This window comes from Ursus arctos, unplaced genomic scaffold (genome assembly GCF_023065955.2).
Source record: "Ursus arctos isolate Adak ecotype North America unplaced genomic scaffold, UrsArc2.0 scaffold_9, whole genome shotgun sequence".
NCBI classification, from domain to species: domain Eukaryota; kingdom Metazoa; phylum Chordata; class Mammalia; order Carnivora; family Ursidae; genus Ursus; species Ursus arctos.
The window spans coordinates 36,078,722-36,101,597 of record NW_026623111.1 but is presented as its reverse complement, the minus strand read 5'-3'; the positions used below and the strand labels follow the sequence as shown (position 1 = coordinate 36,101,597).

Here is a 22,876-nt window from a genome sequence, read left to right as displayed (position 1 = left end):
GTAATGGGATATTATTTCTGAGATTAGGTTACAGATACTCTGACTTCTCTCTTGCTCTCCCTTCTTACACTTTCTCACTCTGATGGAAAAAAAGCCAATTGACTTGTGAGTTGCTCTACAGAGAGGCTCACACAGAAGGAACTGATGGTACTAGATAGCACCTAGTGAGGACCTAAGTTCTGCCAACAATTCTGCTTGGAAATGAGACTTTTCATATAGGACCTCAAACCCCATTCTTTCAGTCTTGCAAGACACCTTGAGACAAAGCTAAACAGTGCCCAGATTACTGACCCAGAGAAACTGTGAGAAACTGATAATAAATGTTTGTTTTAAGCCACTAATGCGAGGAGGGGTGATTTGTCACATAGCAATAGACAACTAGTATAAATCCCAGCTGAAGTGATATTTAATTTATAAATTCAAGATAAGTAACTTTGTGATATTCTAGATGGTGTTATTTTACTCTAATTCACTTGTGTTTGTTCCATGGCACATAGTTCATGATCAGTAAATATCACTGATACTCACTAAAGCCAAAAAGCGTAGAGGGACTCGGTTTTACCATAAATTAGGCAATAATTATTCTGAAATGTAATGTTTATGTATGATATTTAAAAGGCTGAGCCAGTATATATTTAGAGACTGATATTAATTATGAGAATGGAGTAGTATAAACTTTTAAAAGAAACAGGATACTACTAAGCAAATATTGGCTAGCAATAAAACTGTATTGCATTTAGAGTGGACATAATGAATGTCTCTGTAATTAGAAATTTTGTTTTATTTTCCTAGTATATTTTGGGATAGTGTGGTTTATTTATTAAACATACACAAAGGAGAAATGATACAATCAGATGTGCTTTCAAAATACATTATTACAGGAAAATATTAACAAGTGTGTGCTGTGCCATTTTTCCCTTGTGACTTATCAAAAATCGACTAATCATTATGACTGTGATGAGATATAAATACAAACTACTTGGAGGAACCAGGTTAAGGGTTAAGGTTTGCCCTAACCCTGCAAGCAATGCAGATATATTTCATGATCCTTTTTTCTCTCTGTGGGTTTATCCACATTTAAATTTTTAATATCAAAATATTTAAGTATTTTTAAGTATTTAAATCCACATTTAAGTTTTAAGTATCTAGTGTGTGCCATAAATTTCTTCTGTCTTTGTGTGTCCAGAACAAATCTCCCTAATTTACAGCTTTGATTTATGTAATGAGTTCAAATGTCTGTTTTCTACTTTCATGTTTTTAATGATATTATCATTTCTTAGTTTTATATGGTTAAATAACCAAACAGGTCATAATATGATGTGAAAAAACAGAAGTAAATTGTATAAATATCACCAGAACACCAATCTAAGATAATTAATTCTTTCCTATAACTCCATTATAAGTTTTTAAAATATCTGTATACTTTAAAAAATATACTATATGTTATGAATTTCATCAGTATTAGTCAAATTCATACTTTTAGATTTATAATACATGTATCATCTATTTACCATCATTCCCTTTTTAGTTCCCCAGATGAGGATGTAAGCCTAAGGAACCAGGGCTTATGAGTGGTAGAGACAGAAATTGAACCCATTTCACCTGCTCCCAATTTGGTGCATCCTATGCATGGCTTTTATTGTACCTTCTTTTAAATATCTGTTCCAGTAAGTCTCAGTAGATAAGGACCAAATCATATTTTTAGTAGAAAATCATATAAGGAACTGAGAATATAACATTTGCCAAGCGTTTCTCAACGTACTTACATGAAAAGATATGTATTCATGTAGCTTGAAATTAATCTTGAAAAGAAATTATGGGACTTTTACCATAAACCAGAGCATGTTCTAAGTACTTTGCATGGTTAACTATTTAATCCTTACAACAACCCTATGATACACATACAAATGTTATGCACAGTTTTCAGGGAAAAAAAACCAAAACAGATAACTTAAACAACTCCGAGGGTTTGTCAGTTATTACATGGCAGCCACATACTTGGAGCCTGGAAGTCTGGCTCCAAAACCCATGACCTTAATCATCATACCGTTTTTCTCATTCTTGAGGGTATTAATTTCAGGGCAACGCATATGATAGCCTGAATAACTTAAGGGTCAAAGAAGTCAATATTTTCTTTTGTTTATTTTGCTTTACTATGTTGGTGTATGTGCCAACATAGTATTGTTATGTGTTATAATGCAAAAACTAGAATTGTTCAAAATTTCCTGAATTATGGGCTTAGAATTCTGTACTTTTTATGATTATGTCCTTTCACTCAAATTTATAGCACCTTGAAATAGCAACAAGAAAAGAAATACAATGAATACATATTTTATAAACAGTTTAGAAAATTGAGCTAAAATTACCTTCTGTTTTAATCTTTCTGGGTTCCTGATTAAAACAATGTGATTTGGGATTTTTCCCCTATTAGGAAGTAATTAGTCCTAATTTGAAGCAGTTACAGTGAATGCACATGGGAAACATGGGATTTTGTATTTACTCTTGATAAATACAGCTTCCTACTCAGCATGTATGATATATTTTTCAAATATTACTTTATGTAAACACTTATTATGCCTAATGACTATAGGTTTGAATCGTTTTCATTTAAATATGTAAAACAGAGACCTCTATCTTTTAAAATATTAGTGCTAAATTAAAGAGAAATGACATTTAGATGGCTAAGGAGGGAATATTCTCAGTGAAATCTAGGTTGGATTCTTGTTAGAATAGACTATTTCATATAGAATGGAGCTGCTGGTGAAAGCCTAATGTGAACACATGGCATTTAATTTCTGTGAAAGTTTCAGTAGTCTGAGTAAAATGTGGCTATGAGTAAAATAATAAAATATAAGTGGAATGGCAAGACAATAGTGCCCTTTTGGGATTCAGGCACCAACAGTGGAAGGGGCTGTTCCAAGAGCATCTGTCTCTTTGGCAGAATTCAAAGGCAGCTGCTCTGGTTACTTTCATAATGCTCCTGAGATTTCCATTTTATTACATAAATGATGTCTACCCTCTGTTGCTAGACCTGAGTCATTTGCATTTGCCCTACCTGTGATACTGGGTTATTTGTTTAATTGCTCTTGATGGTCAAAAAATATTTCCCAAGGAAGGCCCGGTGAAAAGCTTTAGCAAGCCCTTATAATTTAAACCCACTTTGCCTGCGCATATCCTTTTCCTAAATCTCATCCTTATTTTTATTCCCAATATGATAGATGACAACAGTTGCAAGCTCATAATATCCCTGTTCTTATCATGTCATGGTTTCTTGTAAATGCTGTCCTTTTCTGAGGTGACCTATTATATCTCTCTCTGCTGTTCAATTATTTTCTTGTAAAGGACTGATAAGGTAAATATATGCCTCTATTTTTCTTTCCAAGAGCAGATGGTCCTTTTAACAAATATTTAGAAACTCAGGACTTTCTTATCATACCAAAATTGAAGTCTTACTAATATGTTAACCTCTAAAACTGAATAAAAATCTGTATATATTCATCTTAAAATTTTATACAGTGATGTGGATGCAAACTCTGAAGTAAATATGGGTGGAATTGCTATTTTGTCATTTTTTAGCTTATGATCTTGGACAATACATTTATGATTTCTGAGTCTCAATTTATTCACCTATAAAACACTGAGATAACACATATGTTGAGAAGATATAATATACACATGCATATTAAAATTTCTACAAAGAGAAAATATGTGCATTAATTTGCTGACATTCACTGTATTCCTGAGGACACTAAAGAAGTACAACAAACTACTAGGTAATAGAAATGACATATAAATGGTGTGTCTTTTAGAGCACATTTTCTACCAAAATATCTCATTGCAGTTACCTAAAAAAAAAGTGACTTCTGAAAAAATTATCTCTTGAAATATTTGTTTTGTTTTAGATTCACTATTTTTTTATGTGACAAAGGGAAAAATATGGGACAGATTAAAATTTATAAATAAAAGTGAGCATAACTAGTCAGAATTATAGGCAGAACATTACCCAATAGAGAAAATGAAAGTTAGTTATGGTACTTGAAAGAGCAACATGGGTACAGAGGTTAAGTGGAAATTATGCAGCTGAAATTTAAAAGAAACATGCAAGATATGTTTGAAAATTAATGGTGGTTATGGCAATTCAGCATGCTGATAAGAGTATGATCAGTGAACTCATATTATGTAAATTAAAGGATAATGAATAAAAGAAGGTTCTAAAGCTAGTTTATTTTCAAAGAATGTAAGAGGTGGTCTTTGGTGGATTATATGAAATGACATCATAAATGCATAAAGTATTGAGAATATCACATCCCTGTAATTAGCAACTGTGTTGAGCATTTTTTATTTGCCCTTCCTGATCCATTTTCTACATTTCTCCTCTCTATTCTATGCTCTAGGAACACCGATCTCCATGGACCAGATAATTAAAACTCTCTTGCCCACTTCTAGTTAGATTAGCAATAGGACTTGGCATGTTATCAGAGGATGGGAAGACAGTGAGGTCAGAACGTGTTATTTACCCAGCTCCTTCTCTGCCATGTTGTAGGTTGGTAGTGGTTCCTCTCCTTGACTTCAGCCCTCAGTTATTGAGCTACAGTATTTAAAGCATGCATATGCAAAATGGGAGAAGCTACTTGCACTAATGTAATCATTGATATTATCCCATATGTGCTAGATTACCTTAATATATGTAAACCCAGAAACAAATATTACCACAACAATTTAAAAAGGTAAATAATAAATTAGAGGATATTAAGCAGGAAAATGACATAGTTAGATTTTTATTTTAGCAAAATATTGGCTAGATACCATTATCATAGAGTGGAAAGATCACAGCTTTTGGATTTAACACACAAAAGTACAAACTGTTGCTACATTAATTACTTCCTATGCAACTTCCACATCTATTAACCTCAGTATTCTAATCTGTAAGAAAAGGCTAATAATATCAAATTTCCATATTACTGTGTAGAGATCATGTGAATAGGACTTAAGAATATAATACAGAGAGCTGGGAAGCATATTCTGGTGCACTGTAGGAAACCCTATGCCTGAAACTCCTAGGGCCCTTTTTACTTAAAATAATTTTAAAGAAATTAAATTCTCGTTTCTCTTTTCATTTCTTCCCTTTATTTCTCTTGGAAACTTATTTTTTATAATCTTATGTTAGGTATTTATTTGTTTTTTTGTTGTCCTTTAAAACTATGTGAACAGTCATCAATTTTCCTCTAAAACTTTGGCTATATAGAATTTCTTTGAAATATACAATTCAAATTTTATTTACTTGTTTATTTATTTTTAAAAAGATTTTATTTAGTTGGCAGGGAGATAGAGAGCACACAAGCAGGGAGAGCAGAAGAGGGAGAAGCAAGCTCCCCACTGAGCAGGGAGCCCGACGTGGGGCTTGATCCCAGGACCCTGGGATCATGACCTGAGCTAAAGGCAGCAGCTTAACTGACTGAGCCACCCAGGTGCCCCTACTACTCAAATTTTAATTCATTTACTCCCAGATTTTTTCCAAGATAAAATTGCTTTTTATAAGATATATTTTTAGAATAGTATTTCTCATTTTAAATTATTTTTATGGATGAATTAAATACATTCATGGGATTATAATTTATTATGGCTGCCATAACTTTTTGATTTTGAGTTACATACAGTTAATGAAAAAGCCAATATGTAATAGGATTTCCAATTCCATTCACCAATCAAAATATGACTAAATCATTTCTGAATCTGGAATATCTACAAATGGAGCTATAACCCTAGCTTTCCAGTAATCGTAACTGCAGTATCTAATTATTTTTTCTTCTTGATGTTTATAAAGGTAAATGATACTGCTATAACATCTGAATACTAAAAATTTAGTGGTAAAACAGAAGTTCTAAAAAGATATTCAACTGTTGTGACAGCATGGATGTACCTAAAGGGTATTGTGCTAAGTGAAATAAGTCAGACAGAGAAAGACAAATACCATATAATTTCACTTATATGTTAAATCTAAAAAAGGAAACAAATGAATACACAAGCAAACAAACAAAAAGCACAATCAGACCTACAAATACAGAGAACAAACTAGTGGTTGCCAGATGAAGGGCTCTGGGGGGTTTGGGCAAAATGGGTGAAGGGAGTGGGAGGTGCAGGCCTCCAGTAATAGAATGAATAAGTCATAGTAATAAAAGGCACAGCACGAGGAATATAGTCAATGATATTTTAATAGTGTTGTATGGTGACAGATGGTAGCTATACTTGTGACGAGTATGACTTAACATATAGAGGTTTTGAATCACTATGTTGTACACCTGAAACTAATGTAACATTGTGTGTCAACTATACTCAAATTTTTTAAAAAGATACTTGTCTAAGAATAGTGCCAGAGGGAATATATTATGGGACCACTATTTTATTCTTCTAAATGGGCTCCTCTTCCCATGCTCCTCACTCAATGCATTTCTGTAGACTGCCTTATTTTTCTCCCCTTTTCTCTCCCTCTCTTTTCTTCCTTCATATTCAGACTGATCTCATCAATTTTCATGACCTCAATTGTCAACCATATATACATATGTATATATGTGTGTATGTATATATGTATACATGTGCACCCATAACATGGAGATATGTCTTCATCCAATGGTCTGTTTATCTATCTATATTCATCTCTTTCCTGATTCATGGACCTATAAATTGGTCTAACCAGTATCTCTACTTGAGGGTCCTTGGGGACCTCAAAGACTCAGCATGTGTCAAACTGAAATTATTCTACCTGAACTTATATTGTAATACCACTCTCACTTTACTGTCAAGCCAAAATCTAGTCTTCTTTCTTGATTTGCCCCTCTTCCTTATCTTTCCTGTTGCCAGTAAAGCACTCCAACACTCTAATCCCCCCATCCAAATACCCTTTTGAACCTGTGCACTGTCCTATCTCTCCCCCATCTCACCCAGTATTGCCACTGTCATGATTTAGATCACACTTGGAGTAATGCTTTAGACTTCGATTGATTCTTCCTACTCTAAGTTGTGTCCATGTCCACAAATTCTCCACACAGTAGGCCATTTTTGGTGTTACTCTTAAATTGCTGTTTGTTTTGAAGTTAAAAGGAAGCCACTATTGGACTTTAATATCTCCAGTTATTAAAAATTACTCTAACATTTGTATAGAAAAAAGAATTGGTCAAAACTTTTGCCTAAACTATTTTCCAATGATTCTCAGCATAAGAGATACCACAAAGCCTATCCAGAGGCTTTGCAAGGTGGGGTGGAGTGGTGGCAAAAGAATCTGAGCCTTTGAGGTACCCAGTCCTCCCTTCCTGATCAACTAGGACAGTTCTGAGTTTATCTGCTTTATATATCACAGTTTACATTATCTTCATAGAAAGAAAGTTGTAACAACGTTTGGAAGCCGTTATTATATAATTTTTCCAAATAAAGATTTTTCATTATTGCAAATTCAATACAAATATTCTTACTACAGAATATCCTAATAAATAAATCCCTAAAAACATGCCCATCCCCCCAGAATCCAAAATTTCTCTGGAAAGTATTTTTGTTCTCAACAGAATGTAGTTTACTCATTTATTTGGCTGGGCTTTTCTCTCCAACTTCTGATAAGTAGGCTTAACAGACTGAGACAAAAGTCAACTTCCTAATCAAATTAAATAAGTAAAAAATAATATAACTTACTAAATGTGTTCTTAATAGGTAACATGAAGAGAAAAATTGTTTTAACTTTTTTCACACACATACACTCAAAATAGGAGCAATTGATTTTGTAGCTACAACCCTATAGTTAGTGCAGTGAGCTAATTTCTTATACTTTTTTCTCTTCTTCAAAACAAGAAATTTCTTCTTTTTTGTTTGGGTGTTTGTATATTGGTATTTTGGATGTGAATAACTTCAGGCTAGAAGCACTGGATTATACTAAATTGGTTGGGCTTTTAGAATCTTACGTACACCATTAGTTCAGTTTTGCTAGTTCGCATTGTTGAAGAGCCGTTTGATTCTTGTGTGCTTTCCCTGGCTCATGTCCCTAAAGCAGACAACAGGAATACTTGCACACTTGTTCCCCAGGATCAGTGACTTATCTCTTAACCATATTCTTCTCTACTGAATCTATAACAGGGGGCTGCATTACCATTTCAGGCATCCACAACCAAATCAATTAAGGATAGCACTCAAGATGAAATCTATTTGCCACCTCAGCTCAACTTTTAAACATTGATTAAGTATTTGCCCCATCACTTGAACTACATAGATTCAGAGTCACTTTCTGCTAATATTTGCTAGATTCAAAAAGAATTTTCCCATTTGTAATATCTTCAGATCCATCCCGACCTTCAATCTCTCCATCTTTTACTAGGACAGAAAAGTTGGCAAGCAGAAAGATTTCCAAAGATACCATCCTCTGTGGCCTGTGTTAATTCTGAGATATGTTCCTTTCAATCAACACCAGAGTAAATGTATCTCGTTACTATAGCAACTGTCTGCTTTCAGTTATTTCTACTATCTGATTTTCATTAGAGATTATATTTTAATTCTTTGCTAAATTAAGCCTGCCATATTTTGCATATTCTGAGTCCTCTTATTTCTTAAGTCTGTTACTTTCAGCTTTTAAGTAATTCTAAATCCAATTTTACCTAAGTAACTCAAGATTTTAAACAGAATTTTCTTAAAAGGTCAAATGCACTGTGCAATGACACGGAAATAGATGATACTTGGACTAAAAAAAAAAGATGGATTCAGTGTTTTGTTGGAAGTGAAGACATTCAAACTATGTCATATTGATTTCATTAAGTATTTCCACTAACTCCTACCCCAATTTTAGAGTAACATTGTCTCCTTCTCTAAGTGACATGGCTAGATTTATTGGCTATTTATCGATCGGTTAATAGCTGAAATTTACAGATGGTTTCTCAGAGGGAAAACTTAGAGATGCTTTATGGGAAGTACAAAATAGGAGTTAGTCAAGTAAAATTTAGAGAATAAATTATGTCCAATGAAAATACTTAATAATGGAATTAAGATATATATTTTAAAATATAAACAAACATGGATGTGAAGTGGTTTTATTTTTTTTTTGAAAGATCGATGAAGAAAAAGCAAAGGATAGTAATCAATGGATTTTATTACATGTAATTTTTATATAATTGTTTTCTTTTTAGAACCTCCATTTTCTCCAAGCTCAGCATCAATAGATGCGAAGATATCGCAATCTCTCTCTCTGTTACTACAAATGATCATGATTCTTAGTAGCATGACTTTGTTTTATAATGATTGGAAATCAAACTTTCCAATTCTATTTGAATGCTTCTTTTAAAAATTATTCAGCAAACACTGGGGCACCGGGGTGTCTCAGACAGTTAAGCATCCAACTCTTGGTTTTTAAACAGGTCATGATCTCAGGGTTGTGAGATTGAGCGCCGCCTTGGGATCCACACTGTTGTGGAGCCTACTTAAGATTCTCTCTCCCTCTCTCCTCCCCCCTTTCTCTCTCACCCTAAGAAAAACAAAATTAAAAATTTTTAAATAAAAATAAATAAATAATCATTGAAACACTATAATGCCCCATTTGGATTTTATGAGTCTAAATACAGTGTGATTTAACATTAATATTAGTTCATATATTACTCTCACTGGGTAATTCCTATGTACATTGGTACATCTGTAGCATTTTTAATTCTTGGATATATGTATTAGAATATGTTACATTTACAGCTAGAAATATGCCTTGGGCAAAAGTCAATGAGAAGCGAACAATGATATTGAATAAAAGATTATTGAATTCTATTTCTCTGAGCAGTGTTTGGGATATTTGACTTAATAAATAGTAGGAAATCAATTAAGTGAATTATGTAAGTGACAGCAAGTTTCTTTAGCATGTGATTCTTATAGTTCTTATACAAAATTACATGCTTCTGTGCTTTTCTTCAATGTTAATGTGACTAGAAGGAATTAGCTCTATATGACTGTACTTCATAGCATGGTGTGCTATGGGAAATGATGCCAAATACATGACAAGTTGAATTAGTAATTAAAATTAGGCATATAACTCTCATAGTATGAATAAATATAGCTACATTTTAATGGACAAGCATCAATGAAGATAGCACTGGGAATAGGTGAAAAGTTTATCTCACAGTTTAAGACAAATATAGTCTTCACTGAGGTTTGCCAGTGTGTGTGTGTGTGTGTGTGTGTGTGTGTGTGTGAATGTTTGTGTCTTGATTTTCCTAGAGGAGAGCAATAAAAGTAGTTACCTGATTATGCTAATTTATGAAACCAACAAGGAGAAATCCTTCACACAAACTAAGTGTTGCATTCAGAAAACTTAATTTCTATATGTTCATTTACTAGCTAAGTGGGAAATTCTGTCACACCACCTCCTGGCATTTACCAGTTGAATCTGTGCCTCAGCAGAAACAACAATCCCTATAGGATTAGCAACTTTGGAGTTTCTCACAACAGTCAAACCCATGGAATATTAAATACCTGATTTCCACCACTGTCCTCTATCATCATTTTTGGCACTGCCTTAAACAAAACCCACAGTTGATACTATATCATATAGGAGAGAATGAGAAACAGAGAAAATATTAATGAAGTTCATTAATCTTTACACTATAATTTTTCAGGGGATATACTCAGCCAACTCTTCAGACTCACTTCAACACACCAAAAATATATGCTGTTTATGATGTGAAACTCAAAAGATTAGAACTTTGTTTCCCTTGGGTATTTTTATTTAACAAATATTAACCAAAGGCTTACCATAAGCCTTTATGTGAATTTATAGAGACCCTGAAAAAAAAAATCTGTGAAAATATGTGAAAAGTAAACTGGTAGGAGCATTTATTTATTTTCATATACCTATTACTGCACACATATACACACATAGAAACATACATAGACACACACCTCCATATGCACACATAAATATTGATACTTTACACTTTCTGTATTACTTTACTCTTTTAAAAAAAATCCCCATTACTGTATCATACATCTGATCTTCAGTCTGGTTTTGCTCTCTTTCTGGGGGTAATTGTTTTCTATTTCAAAAGAAGAGGTAGAACTTCTACTCATAGGTTGAACTCTTCAACGGGATTGTGGCCTAATCTTGGATACAACTGAGAGATAAGTACTAACAGAGAGACATACTTAAAAAAGAAATAAAACAACAGAAAAAGTTTCCTTTCTGTATGCCGTGGTAGTGTAGCTAAAATAATTTTCCTGTCAGCAGTAACTTGTTTAAAATACAATAGAAATAAAATCTAATGTATAACATTAACAGTATGTAAAATATCTAGAAAGAAAATAATAAATTGCCTATATGATGAAAGCTATAAAAGTTTGAGGAACAGAAAAAAAAAAGAAAAATGGCAGAATGCCAAGATAAATAATGTAGTAAATACATTAAAAGTATAAATCTGTAAATTTATTGCAATCTCAATAACAAAGGTATTTTTATTTATGTTTTCCAAAATTAATGCAGTAAAATACATATGTGAGAAACACCTCAAAGTCTGTGATTATTGAAAATGATGAGGTGCTTTTTCAATTATTTAAATATATTCTATATGATGATAAAATACAATCATTCTACCATCAAGATACATAATCAGTTTAAAAAATTCACATAAAGTCTAGAATCAAGACTAAGTACATGTAGAAATATAGGAAGCGAGGCATCTCTTTATAACATCTACATCAGAAATTAATATTAAAAATATATCCTTGCCTCATTTTAGGGAGTACTAAAATGCCTGATGGATTTAAAATATTAATATAAATATAAGCTTTAAAAAAGTTCTAAAAGATTAAACAGGTAGATGAGGGGCACCTGGGTGGCTCAGCTGGTTAAGTGTCTGCTTTTGGCTCAGGTCATGATCTCAGGGTCCTGGGATTAAGCCCTACATCTGGTTCCCTGCTCAGCGGGGAGTCTGCTTCTCGCTCTCCCTCTGTGTGCTCTCTCTCTCTCCCTCAAATAAAGAAATAAATCTTTTTAAAAAAACATAAACAGGTAGTTGAGATATGTATAGTATTAGTGAGAATGGGGACACAGAAGTAGAAAAAAATAAAAAAACTGATATGTGTTCCACATAAAAAATTGAAGTTACTAAACAAGATTTAAAAGACAAAAAATAATTTGGAAAAAAGTTTTGTAAATTATGACCCAAATAAAGAATTTATACACATAATACCTAACTCTTATAAATCAATACAAAACAGACACAGGAACTTCAAAAAAGGAGAAAAATAAAATGTTCAATAAGAATAAATTTAAAAAAAAAGAATAAATCCTAGAATAAATCAAATAAAGGTACAGATAAAACAATGACAGAACATTTACCCCATTAGTAAAGATTTACAGGGAATGAGAATAAGCACGCTGGTAAAGTGGGGAAATTGAATCCCTGTTAATCACTGGAAAAGATACAAGTTGCGGGTACCTTATAATTATCAATACATTTAAAATATACATGTATTTTTGTCTAATCATTACTGTTGTAGAAATGTGTCCTATTAGAAATACTGCTCAAATAAGGAAGCAAAATAAGCTAACTGAATTTTAATATTGGTGTATAAGCATAACTGTAAAGGATCAATAGTCAAATTATATAATTGTGTAAAGGAATAGTATGAAATTTTTAAAAGCTGGGCTGCTGTTAGAGGAGAACAGGAGAGATTGTACAGTGAGCACACATGAATAATAGATTCTTTCTATAATGAAGAGAATAACAATGTAAACCAAAACAGGGATAGGGATTTTATGTCTTTGCTTTCATTTACATTATGAATGGCCTCCATGGCATGAAGCAATAGATGGCACGCAAAAGGATTAACATACCCACCATGAAAAACCAGTGACCATGGAAAAAACAGAAGGAAAATCAAGGGAAGTCATCTATAAAACTCAAAATTTGAATGGCTGTATATTTCATAGAAATCTAAACTGTACTTTATTAAAAGTATTTATTAGTAAGGATATAATAAACTTCTGGTTGCTACATTTACTAGGATATTTTCAGACTTTCATTTCCCACAATAGTTGACATGGTGAGAACATCCTACATCATAATATGGCTGTCCACCTTTCCAACAGTCTGCATCTCTGACACTTTTGTATTAAATATTTCATCCTCTTCTGTCACACCTTAGTCTTCTTTGTCCCTAATCTTCATCCAAAATTTTTATTTTTTTATTGTATTTATTTATTTTTGTTTGTTTCAAGTTTTTATTCAAATTCCAGGTAGTTAACATATTGTATAATATTAGTTTCAGGAGTAGAATTTAGTGATTCATCACTTACATACAACACCCAGTGCTTATCACATGTGCCCTCCTTAATACTCATCACCAATTTAACCCATTCCCCTGACAACCTCCCCTCCAGTAACCCTCACTATAGAGTCTGTTCTATGGTTTGCCCCTCTTCTTTTCTGTTTTCCCCTATGTTCATCTGTTTTGTTTCTTAAATTCCACACATGAGTGAAATATGGTATTTGTCTTTCTCTGACTGACTTATTTCACTTACCATAATACACCCCTAGTTCCATCTACATCATTGCAAATGGCAATATATCATTCTCTTTGGTGGCTGAGTAATATTCTATTGTACATATCATTCATCAGTTAATGGATATTTGGGCTCTTTCCATAATTTGCATATTGTTGATAATATTGCTATAAATATTGGGGAGCATGTGTCCCTTCAGATCAGCATTTTTATATCCTTTGGGTAAATACCTAGCAGTGCAATTGCTGAGTAATAGGGCAGTTCTATTTTTAACTTTTTAAAAACTTTCTGAGGAATTTCCATACTTTTTTCCAGAGAGGCTACACCAGTTTGCATTCCCACCAACATTGCAAGAGGGTTCCCCTTTCTCTGCATCCTCACCAACATCTGTTGTTTCCTGTGTTGTTAATTTTAGCTATTCTAACGAATGTGAGATGGTATCTCATTGTGGTTTTGATTTTTATTTCCCTGATGATGAGTGATGTTGAGCATCTTTTCATATGTCTGTTTGACCATATGGATGTGTTCTTTGGAAAATGTCTATTCATGTCTTCTGCCCATTTCTTGACTGGATTATTTTTTTGGGGGGTGTGGACTTTAATAACTTCTTTATAGATTTTAGATACTAATCCCTCATCAGATATGTTGTTTGCAAATATCTTCTCCCATTCCAAAGGTTGCCTTTTAGTTTTGTTGACTGTTTCAACAAAAATCATCCAAAAATTTTTAAATTGATTTCCATAAGATTTCAACATAAAATATCCAAACCTAAAATATCAAAACTTTGCAACTATTCTACTTCCACAACTTTCTAACCACCTTTTTACCACTAATTATTCAATTGATTTCTTTGCTCTAGACTCACTAGTAAGAGTCGGTTATATATTTCCAACTACTGGTTTTTAAAACCCAGCTCAAAATTCTTTATTCTGAAAAGACTGACCCCCTAATTTTTATGTCTTATACTTTTAGTCTTTCTTTCTTCTGTGATACTATAATGCTTGGAACATATTTTAATATAGTCTCATATAACTTGAAAATTACACATCTATCTCCAAATTATATAAGATGACTTTTCTGAATGAAATGCCCTCCCCCCTTTTTTTGGTCCTATACACAGGCTCAGATCACATTAAGTCATTAATTTTTTAAACAAAAATAACTTCTTTAGTGAAATAATATCAGTGGATAACAGTCATTCAGAGACAACATAACTTCCTATGTTTATTTCACTAGAAGAAAACTTAAAATGAGTTTTTACCTGGGAATCAGATTCTTTGACATGTTAAAAGTAGAAGTGCTTTCCCAATAAATCATAGTTCAAGAATTTAAATTCATACAAAGGAATTTAATGCCCAGAACTATGGAATGAGAACAAAGAATATTTTCTTGCTAAAAACTACTTTTTATTGGTTTCTGGTGTAGAATTTAATGATTCATCACTTACATACAACACCCAGTGTTCAACACTACATCAGAAACCAATATTATACTGCATATTAACTAATTGGAATTTAAATAAAAATTTGTAGGAAAAAAAGAGACTAAAAAAAAGAAAATACAACTTTTTTTTTTTTTTTTAGTGTCACATATAACTTGAGTTCCTTTCAGAATGCATAACTCTAAAAGAAAATGAATTTTGATTGTTGGAGAAGTATCATTCCAGTGATTTACTTCCAAAGTTTGTGATAATTATCATCAGTAGTGGTCACAGAGATCTGGGAAGGTAGCAAGGAGAGAAAATAGGTTTGCATAGTGAATGCTTAAAATGAATGCACCATGATGAATACAACCCCTGAAAAATACTAACTATAGTCTATTTTATAGCCAACCTTGAAGAAGTCAAAGCGGTGCTGTTAATCTTCTGCCAGATTCCACTTTCCTCTCCCTGGCTTTTGCTGGATGAGATAAGAGAACAGACTGGAGTGGGGGAGGGGGAAAAAGACAGTCTCCACTGGGCCAAGGACTGTACAATATTAAGAAATAGAGTGAGAAACAAAGGAGTACCCGTGCCTAATACTCTGCTTGCTAATAACATGTGCCAAATGTAATGGTCCATTAACTACCAAATAAAATTATTCCCAAATGGAGATATGTGTCATTTATAATGTAGAATTATATAATAGAGTAAGTACTCAAGCAATAAGAGTAATCAGCTGGAGAATTACTTGTAGGACCTATTGAAAGGCAGTCAAAAATGAAATAATATAAAATGGAAGAGAAAAGATCAGCACAAAATATTGCTTTTTCACCAATATTTTGGGACATTCTGATCAATTTTGTTTATATATTCTTCTAGTACCTATTACACAGATAAAATGAGCCAAAAAATATTAAGTGATCCCTTTACATTTTAGGTTTAATATTAAATCATCTTTTTAACTTTATCAGCCATTACAATCAAGTAAGTGATTCATGAACATTTGAACAAGTAAAAATCAAAGTCAGCATTCTGAAGAGTAGTTATATTCCTAGACATGATAATAGAGTCAAATAAAGAGAAAAAAATTGTGTTCACATATGTGCATGAACAATTCTTTAGCATATCAAATGTTGAGGGATTGAAAAGCAAAGTCGTGTAGACTTGATTAGATTCATTGTCAAAGCATCTTGGAGTTATCTTTCACTTACAAATCATTACTTCAGGATCAATGTGGGATAAGGTTTCTGTCAATCATACTCTAGCAGAATTTCATCAGGCAACTGGGCTACCAAATAGGATATTATGCATAACTATTTCATGGCAATTAATGGAGAAAGCAAGTATAACATAAGCAGAGTCTTTATATAGTTTTTATTAAAGGACCACAACTGTGGTAGAAAATAAAAATGTGCTGGGTTCATTGGGGTATTTATACAGATATAGTCAAAGAATATAATAATTTTTTTACTTCCTAAGTGAAAAGTTTCATCTGGAACACATTAAAGAAGTAACCAGAAACTTAGTGGTGGTAAGATCCAAAAATTTTCACTAGAAAATAATCTGTAAAAAAAAACATTATTGAATCTATTTAGAAATTAAAATAAATTGAGACACAAAACATTTAAATCTCCTATCTCAAAGAACTGCTCTATAAATGTGACTAAGATTATTGAAACAATGATCTCATGCTAAGTGGGTACTTATACATTTTCCTGACAAAGTTATAGCTTTTAACACTGTGCAAAGCACTCTTTGTAAAAATGGCAACTCAAAGATGAATAAAATCTATTTCTTGTTCTTACAGAGAGAAAAAGTAAGGTTAAATCCATATATTGTCACATTACTGTATCTAACTTGGAAATACGCTCATACATATGTAAGTTATAAAAATGAAAACTATCTCTTCCCTATTTTATGAATAAAAGAATCTATAAATATCACTTTTACGCCTGAGCATTTCTGAAGAAGCTCAATACTGTGGAGAGAAAGTACCCTTCAGTACTGCTTTTCATATTCCTGCAGATGTATAAAACCAACAAAAGCTTCAGCAGTAGAGGAATATCAATAGGTGACCAGGAAGAAACTGGCATGAGTGGAATACATGTCGCATGACAGGAATTAGTGGGATTTGCTGTTCTTGAGAAATGGCAGGAAAAATAGAGAGGACTTTGAAGTCCATCTGCACAAGATTGTTTTATGTTTTATGCGGATTCTATGTTTTATAAATAAAATAGTGAGGTGGCTAGGGGGACATGCGATAGATTTGTTTTTGGCTGAATTTATTTCTAAATGCAGTGCCCCATCATTGTACATTTATTATTACTTTATTCTCATCCTGAATTTCTAAGTGTAGCCAATTTTTTCTTTTATTATTCAGACCTGTGGAGGGGAGGATTTGAATAGACACAGCAAATTCAAGAAATATAAGCTTTTTTTATACTTAGCTTTAATGTGATTTTGTTCCAGCCCTAAGCTGAAAGTTTCTTAATTTTATTTAGCTTAGACAATATTCAAATTATTTGACATTCATTGAAAACACATAAATCATCTATGGTAGCCATGATGCTTCCTGAGAGGCAGGAGAAAATCAGTTGTTGATATTTTATAGTTCGTTACATATTGATTTTTAAAGCAGAAAACAGAGCATTCTCTTTAACCACTAATATGAGCACACATTCTATTTGTGTGCCAGTTGCAAAAATATTGATAACATTAACAGTGTTTTACACAATATAAAATTTAAAAAATTGAGTTTTATATTGACTTTCATACCTGACCAACCTAAATTACCAGCAGCGGGTAACAATAAATTATGCTATCTCAGTAGCTAATATGAAATTATCAGAAACTATGAGAACAATTTATATACATATATAATGACAGATATCTATTAAATACCATTAACTATAAATGAAATAATAAAATATTATGATCAAATATGACTTCAACCATATAAACATCTCTGTAGTACATATGGTACCTATAGACAAGAACAAAAAATAATTTAAGAAAATAAAGTTAAATTCTAGAAGTATTGTTGACATATCAGCTTTTCATTAGATGTCTGTATTTCTTTGGTGTGTTATGCTGCCTAAGATGGGACCTACTGGAAAGAGATTTTATATTCTAAAATACAATTTAACTAAGCAGTGGTTCCTTTATAATGCCTTATATTTTAAATTTTAAGTAATTCAAGTAAATATTTAAGTAATAGTAAACATTAACCTAGATACTAATGGACTTATGGATATGTCCTTATGTTCATAGCCTTTATGTTATATAATTTAATAACTATAGCATTAAAAATAATAAACACAGGAAATAAATTGATATACTTCAGTAAATATAGTTAAGTTTAATCAAAGGAAACATAAATGAGATGTGACTAGCACAAAACTTATTTATTCACTATTCCTGTGTTTGATACTAGATTTTGGAAAAGAGATTTGCTGGTGAGATACAATCTGTTGGGTCTTTCTAAGATGAGTCAGAAGTTAGGGAGATATTTTTTTAAGTTATGGTTACAAAACATAATTAAGAAATCTTTCACTCATTCATTCACTCCTTTTATCCCTCCTCCATTATTTAACACTTTGAATACCAAGTTAGTGCATAAGAACTATTTCCAAGCATAAGCAGACTTTCATATAAACAAACTTACTGGTATATATTTATCTATATAACCAGTGAGATACAAAAAAAGTCCACATAGCTACATTGTAATCTAAGTAACATATTTGAAACGATTCAGGGGAACCCCTTCTTTAAAGGTATCCTGAGGAAAAGCATATTTTGCAATGTAAATTAAAACTTCTTATCAACACAGACTATTTATATGTGGTGTTTCTTTTTAACACAGAACATTTGTTTTTATTGTAAAAAAATGCCAGGATTAACAGATAACCCTTACCTTAGAAGTGCTTGAATTTCCCTGGTGATGAGTGATGTTGAACATCTTTTCATGTGTCTGTTAGTCATCTGTACGTCTTCTTTGGGAAAATGTCTAATCATGTCTTCTGCCCATTTCTTAACTGGATTATTTGTTTTTTTGGGTGTTGAGTTTGATAAGTTCTTCATAGATTTTGGATACTAATCCTTTATCAGATATGTTATTTGCAAATATCTTCACCCCTTCTGAAGGCTGCCTTTTGGTTTTGTTGATTGTTTCCTTCCCTGTGCAGAAGATTTTAATCTTTATGAAGTCCCAGCAGTTTTTTGCTTTTGTTTCCCTTGCCTCTGGCAATGTGTCAAGTAAGAAGTTCCTACAGCTGAGGTCAATGAGGTTTCTGCCTGTGTTCTCCCATAGGGTTTTGATGGTTTCCTGTCTCACATTGAAGTCCTTCATCCATTTTGAATTTATTTTTGTGTATGGTGTAAGAAAGTTGTTTGGTTTCATTCTTTTGCACGTGGGTGTCTAGTTTTCCAAACAGCACTTATTGAAGAGATTGTCTTTTTTTCCATTGGGTATTCTTTCCTGCTTTGTTAAAGATTAGTTGACCAGTAGTTGTGGATCCATTTCTGGGTTCTCTATTCTGTTCCACTGATCTATGTGTCTGTTTTTGTGCCAGTAACATACTGTCTTGATCACTACAGCTTTGTAATGTAGCTTGAAACCTGGACTCGTGATGCCTCCAGCTTTTCTTTTCTTTTTCAGGATTGCTTTGGCTATGTGGGTGGGGTCTTTTATGTTTCCATGCAAATTTAGGATTCTTTGTTCTAGCTCTGTGAGACATGCTGGTCTCACAGCATATTTTTATAGGGATTGCATTACATGTGTAGATTGCTTTGGGTATTATAGACATTTTAACATTGTTCTTTCATTCCATGGGCATGGAATGCTTTTTCATTTCTTTGTGTCCTCTTCAGTTACTTTCATAAGTGTTCTATAGGTTTCAGAGCACAGATCTTTTACTTCTTTGGTTAGGTTATTCCTAAGTATTTTACTGGTTTTGGTGCAAAGGTCCTCTATTTTTAACAACTCATATGATTAAATTGGGTCCACAAAGATAATCCAGAATAGTCTCTTCATCTCAAGGTCAGTAAACTTAATTACATCTTCAAAGTACCTTTTGCCATGTAAGGTAACATATTTATAGGTTGCAAGGATTCGGTGTGGACATCTTTGAGGAGAGCATTATTCTGACTCCCTCTGGAGACAATACAGAAGAACTGGAATGATGGCTCAGATTTGGAGAACTAGGCACATTCATCTTGATCTGAAATGTAGTCACCCACCAGAGAAGAAACTGGAGTAAGCACAGAAGACACCTTTGCACTCCTGAGAACAGATAATAGAGTTTACTGTATTTTAACAAACATCTGCTTTTCAATAAGCCTTCAAATATAGTTGCTATCAGTGTTTTACTTATTTGTTTTCAAACAATCTGCCATTTCATGAGTGTGGTTATGAATGTAAATCAATTTTATCTATAAAAGTTAACATTCTTTCAAATTGATGTCTGTTTGAGGAAAAAAATACAAAACATTCTGGTAAAGAGAAAGTATTTTTGTATACTGGAAGCTCACATTAATTTTTTTAATTCCTTAATTTAAAAATTAATTTGTTTTCATTAAAAAAAGCCATCGTGCAGGAGGTAGGAAAGCTGTACAGGGAGAGACAAGCTGGTCTTTCACGTTTTAAAAAACACATATTCCTTTTAGCTGATTATATGACTTCATAATCTAGGAGTGGTATCGGTAAATAGGTAGGCTGGTATCTAAAAGATAACAGTAAAAATAGGCAACTTAGATAACTCTTGTGAGTCCAAATCTTTTTTTCCAAGGATATTTTACTAGATGTTCATTATAGATCTGCTTTTCTGGACTTTGCCCATTGTTCTTCCATATTTCTCTCTTTTAGTAGGCATAAAGACCCAGATCTCTTTGCCTCACCTTTTCTCTTCACTCCCTTGAGGAGGAATAACTTACTGCCCTTTGTTTAGATGGTGGTATTCCAGCACAAATCCTAAATGTGGTAAATCTGATGCTTTGTTATTACTTCTTCATTGTGACCGGGGCAGATAAAAAAGGGAGAAACAGAGACAGACAAAGAGAGATAGAGAGGAAGAGATTCAAGCTTTCTGTTTGTTGTGTTTTTATCACATCTGGATTGGGGGGGTTTAGGAGAAACGGTGGGAAGAGAGAAAGCAAGTCTTTTTTAGCCTTTGGAGCACCTATGTCCTCTAGCCTTGATTTGTATGTAATATCCAAAGCTCCAAACTCATTCTAATTTAGCTTTTGGTCACTGACTGAGAATATCCTCAGATAATATCCTCACATTGTCCCCTATCCATCCATTTCTCAAAATGTCCACCCAGTTCCTCTGCTTTTCCTCCAATTATCTTAAATGGCATAAGCATGTGTTTATTATATTGTTAATATATTATATTGGTATATAATATATATATATATATTATACAGTAGACCATATATTGTCTCATGTATTCAAGATCTTACTCCAGCAATTCTCCCTGGTTTATCCTAAATGACTATTTTTTGCACTTTACTGTATTAGTTCCATCACCTTACAAACCTGCTGGTGTTTTTCCTCTTAAAACAAACACACCACAAATAGATAAATTATCTCTTGACTCCATTCTCCACTTTGTGCCCACCAGCTACTGCCCCATATCTGTGTTTACCTCCACAGAAAAATTCCTCAATTTGTCCATATTGACTTTTCCAGTTCTTCCCTTTCATTTCTCATAAACCTACTCCAATTAAGCTTTCTCACTCACCACACTACCAAAATTGATCTCATCAAGACTATTATGATCTCAGGACACCTGAGTGGCTCAATAGGTTAAGTGTCTGCCTTCGGCGCAGGTCATGATCCCGGAGTTCTGGGATGGAGCCCTACATCGGGCTGGGCTCCCTGCTCATCAGGGAGTCTGCTTCTCTCTCTGCCCTTCAGCCCACTTGTGCTCTCTCTCTCTCTTTCAAATAAATAAAATCCTTTTAAAAAATTAAAAAAAGAAAGACTATTATGATCTCACTTTGTAAAATCTAAAGAATAAACTGTTCTACCATTATGAAACCTATCAGTAGGATTTGAAAATACTGATCATTCCCTCCTCTTAAATACACATTCTTAATCTGGCTTCCAGATTAACATGATTTTCTTTCAACCATACCCGTAGCTCTTTCCTAGTATTGGAGAAATCAAATTCAAAAGCTTCTTTTAAATTGCTATAAAAGGGAAGGAACCATACTATTTGATTCAACATTGTGTATATAAAGCCTGTAATGAATGTTCTGGATGCAGAGCCCAATAATAAAGGGAAAATGGGAAATGCTTACTCTAGGAAAAAGAGCCATGACAAAATATTAAAACAAAGCTTAAGACTTTATGATTAGTGAAAGAGGCCTTTTCTTCCTACGTAAGTAGACTATTGGTTCTGTCATCCTTGTAAATGATCATTATTGATGTTGGAAAATTTGTGTGAGTAACTACAAGTTTATACAGACTGTTCTCATTTTCATAACTCAGGCTTAACAATTTATAATTCTATCAAATCTACTGTTTTTTCTATGTAGGGCTTATCCTAGCATTTAGCAAAATGCTAGAGATCAGACTATGAAAAGAATTACATGATTTTTTTTTCTTCCATTAGACCATTTTTGAGCACATTTAATGCAAGAGTCAGAAAATTGGACCAAAGTCACAACTGTTAAAGAAAAAATTATTCTGACACTGTTAAAATTGTAAGGAAAATCTGAATCAGGACTATTTCAATAGGTGCAAAGATGATCACAATAGGGGAGAGAGATGGGGCTCAATTCTTAGTACAGCAAAGACAGCAGGTAATTTATAGTCAACAAGCAAAATGAGGAGCACTCAGTAGATGGAAAATTACTAAAAGAAGACATCATGAGTATGGATATTCTTGCTAAACAGACTTAGCAGGATTCTTGCTAAACTGGGGCTCAACAGACTGAAG

The 22,876-nt window shown here is 32.9% G+C and overlaps 1 long non-coding RNA gene across 2 annotated transcripts in view; it reads right to left on the bottom strand.

The window, feature by feature from the left end:
• Window positions 1-18,852: 18,852 nt before the first annotated feature.
• LOC125280968 (uncharacterized) overlaps window positions 18,853-22,876 on the bottom strand; it is a 380,871-nt gene continuing 376,847 nt past the window's right edge. For both annotated transcript variants that reach the window (XR_008958485.1, XR_007187871.2), the window contains exon 3: window positions 18,853-20,214. This is a non-coding gene — a long non-coding RNA (uncharacterized LOC125280968). The remainder of the gene's footprint in view (window positions 20,215-22,876) is intronic.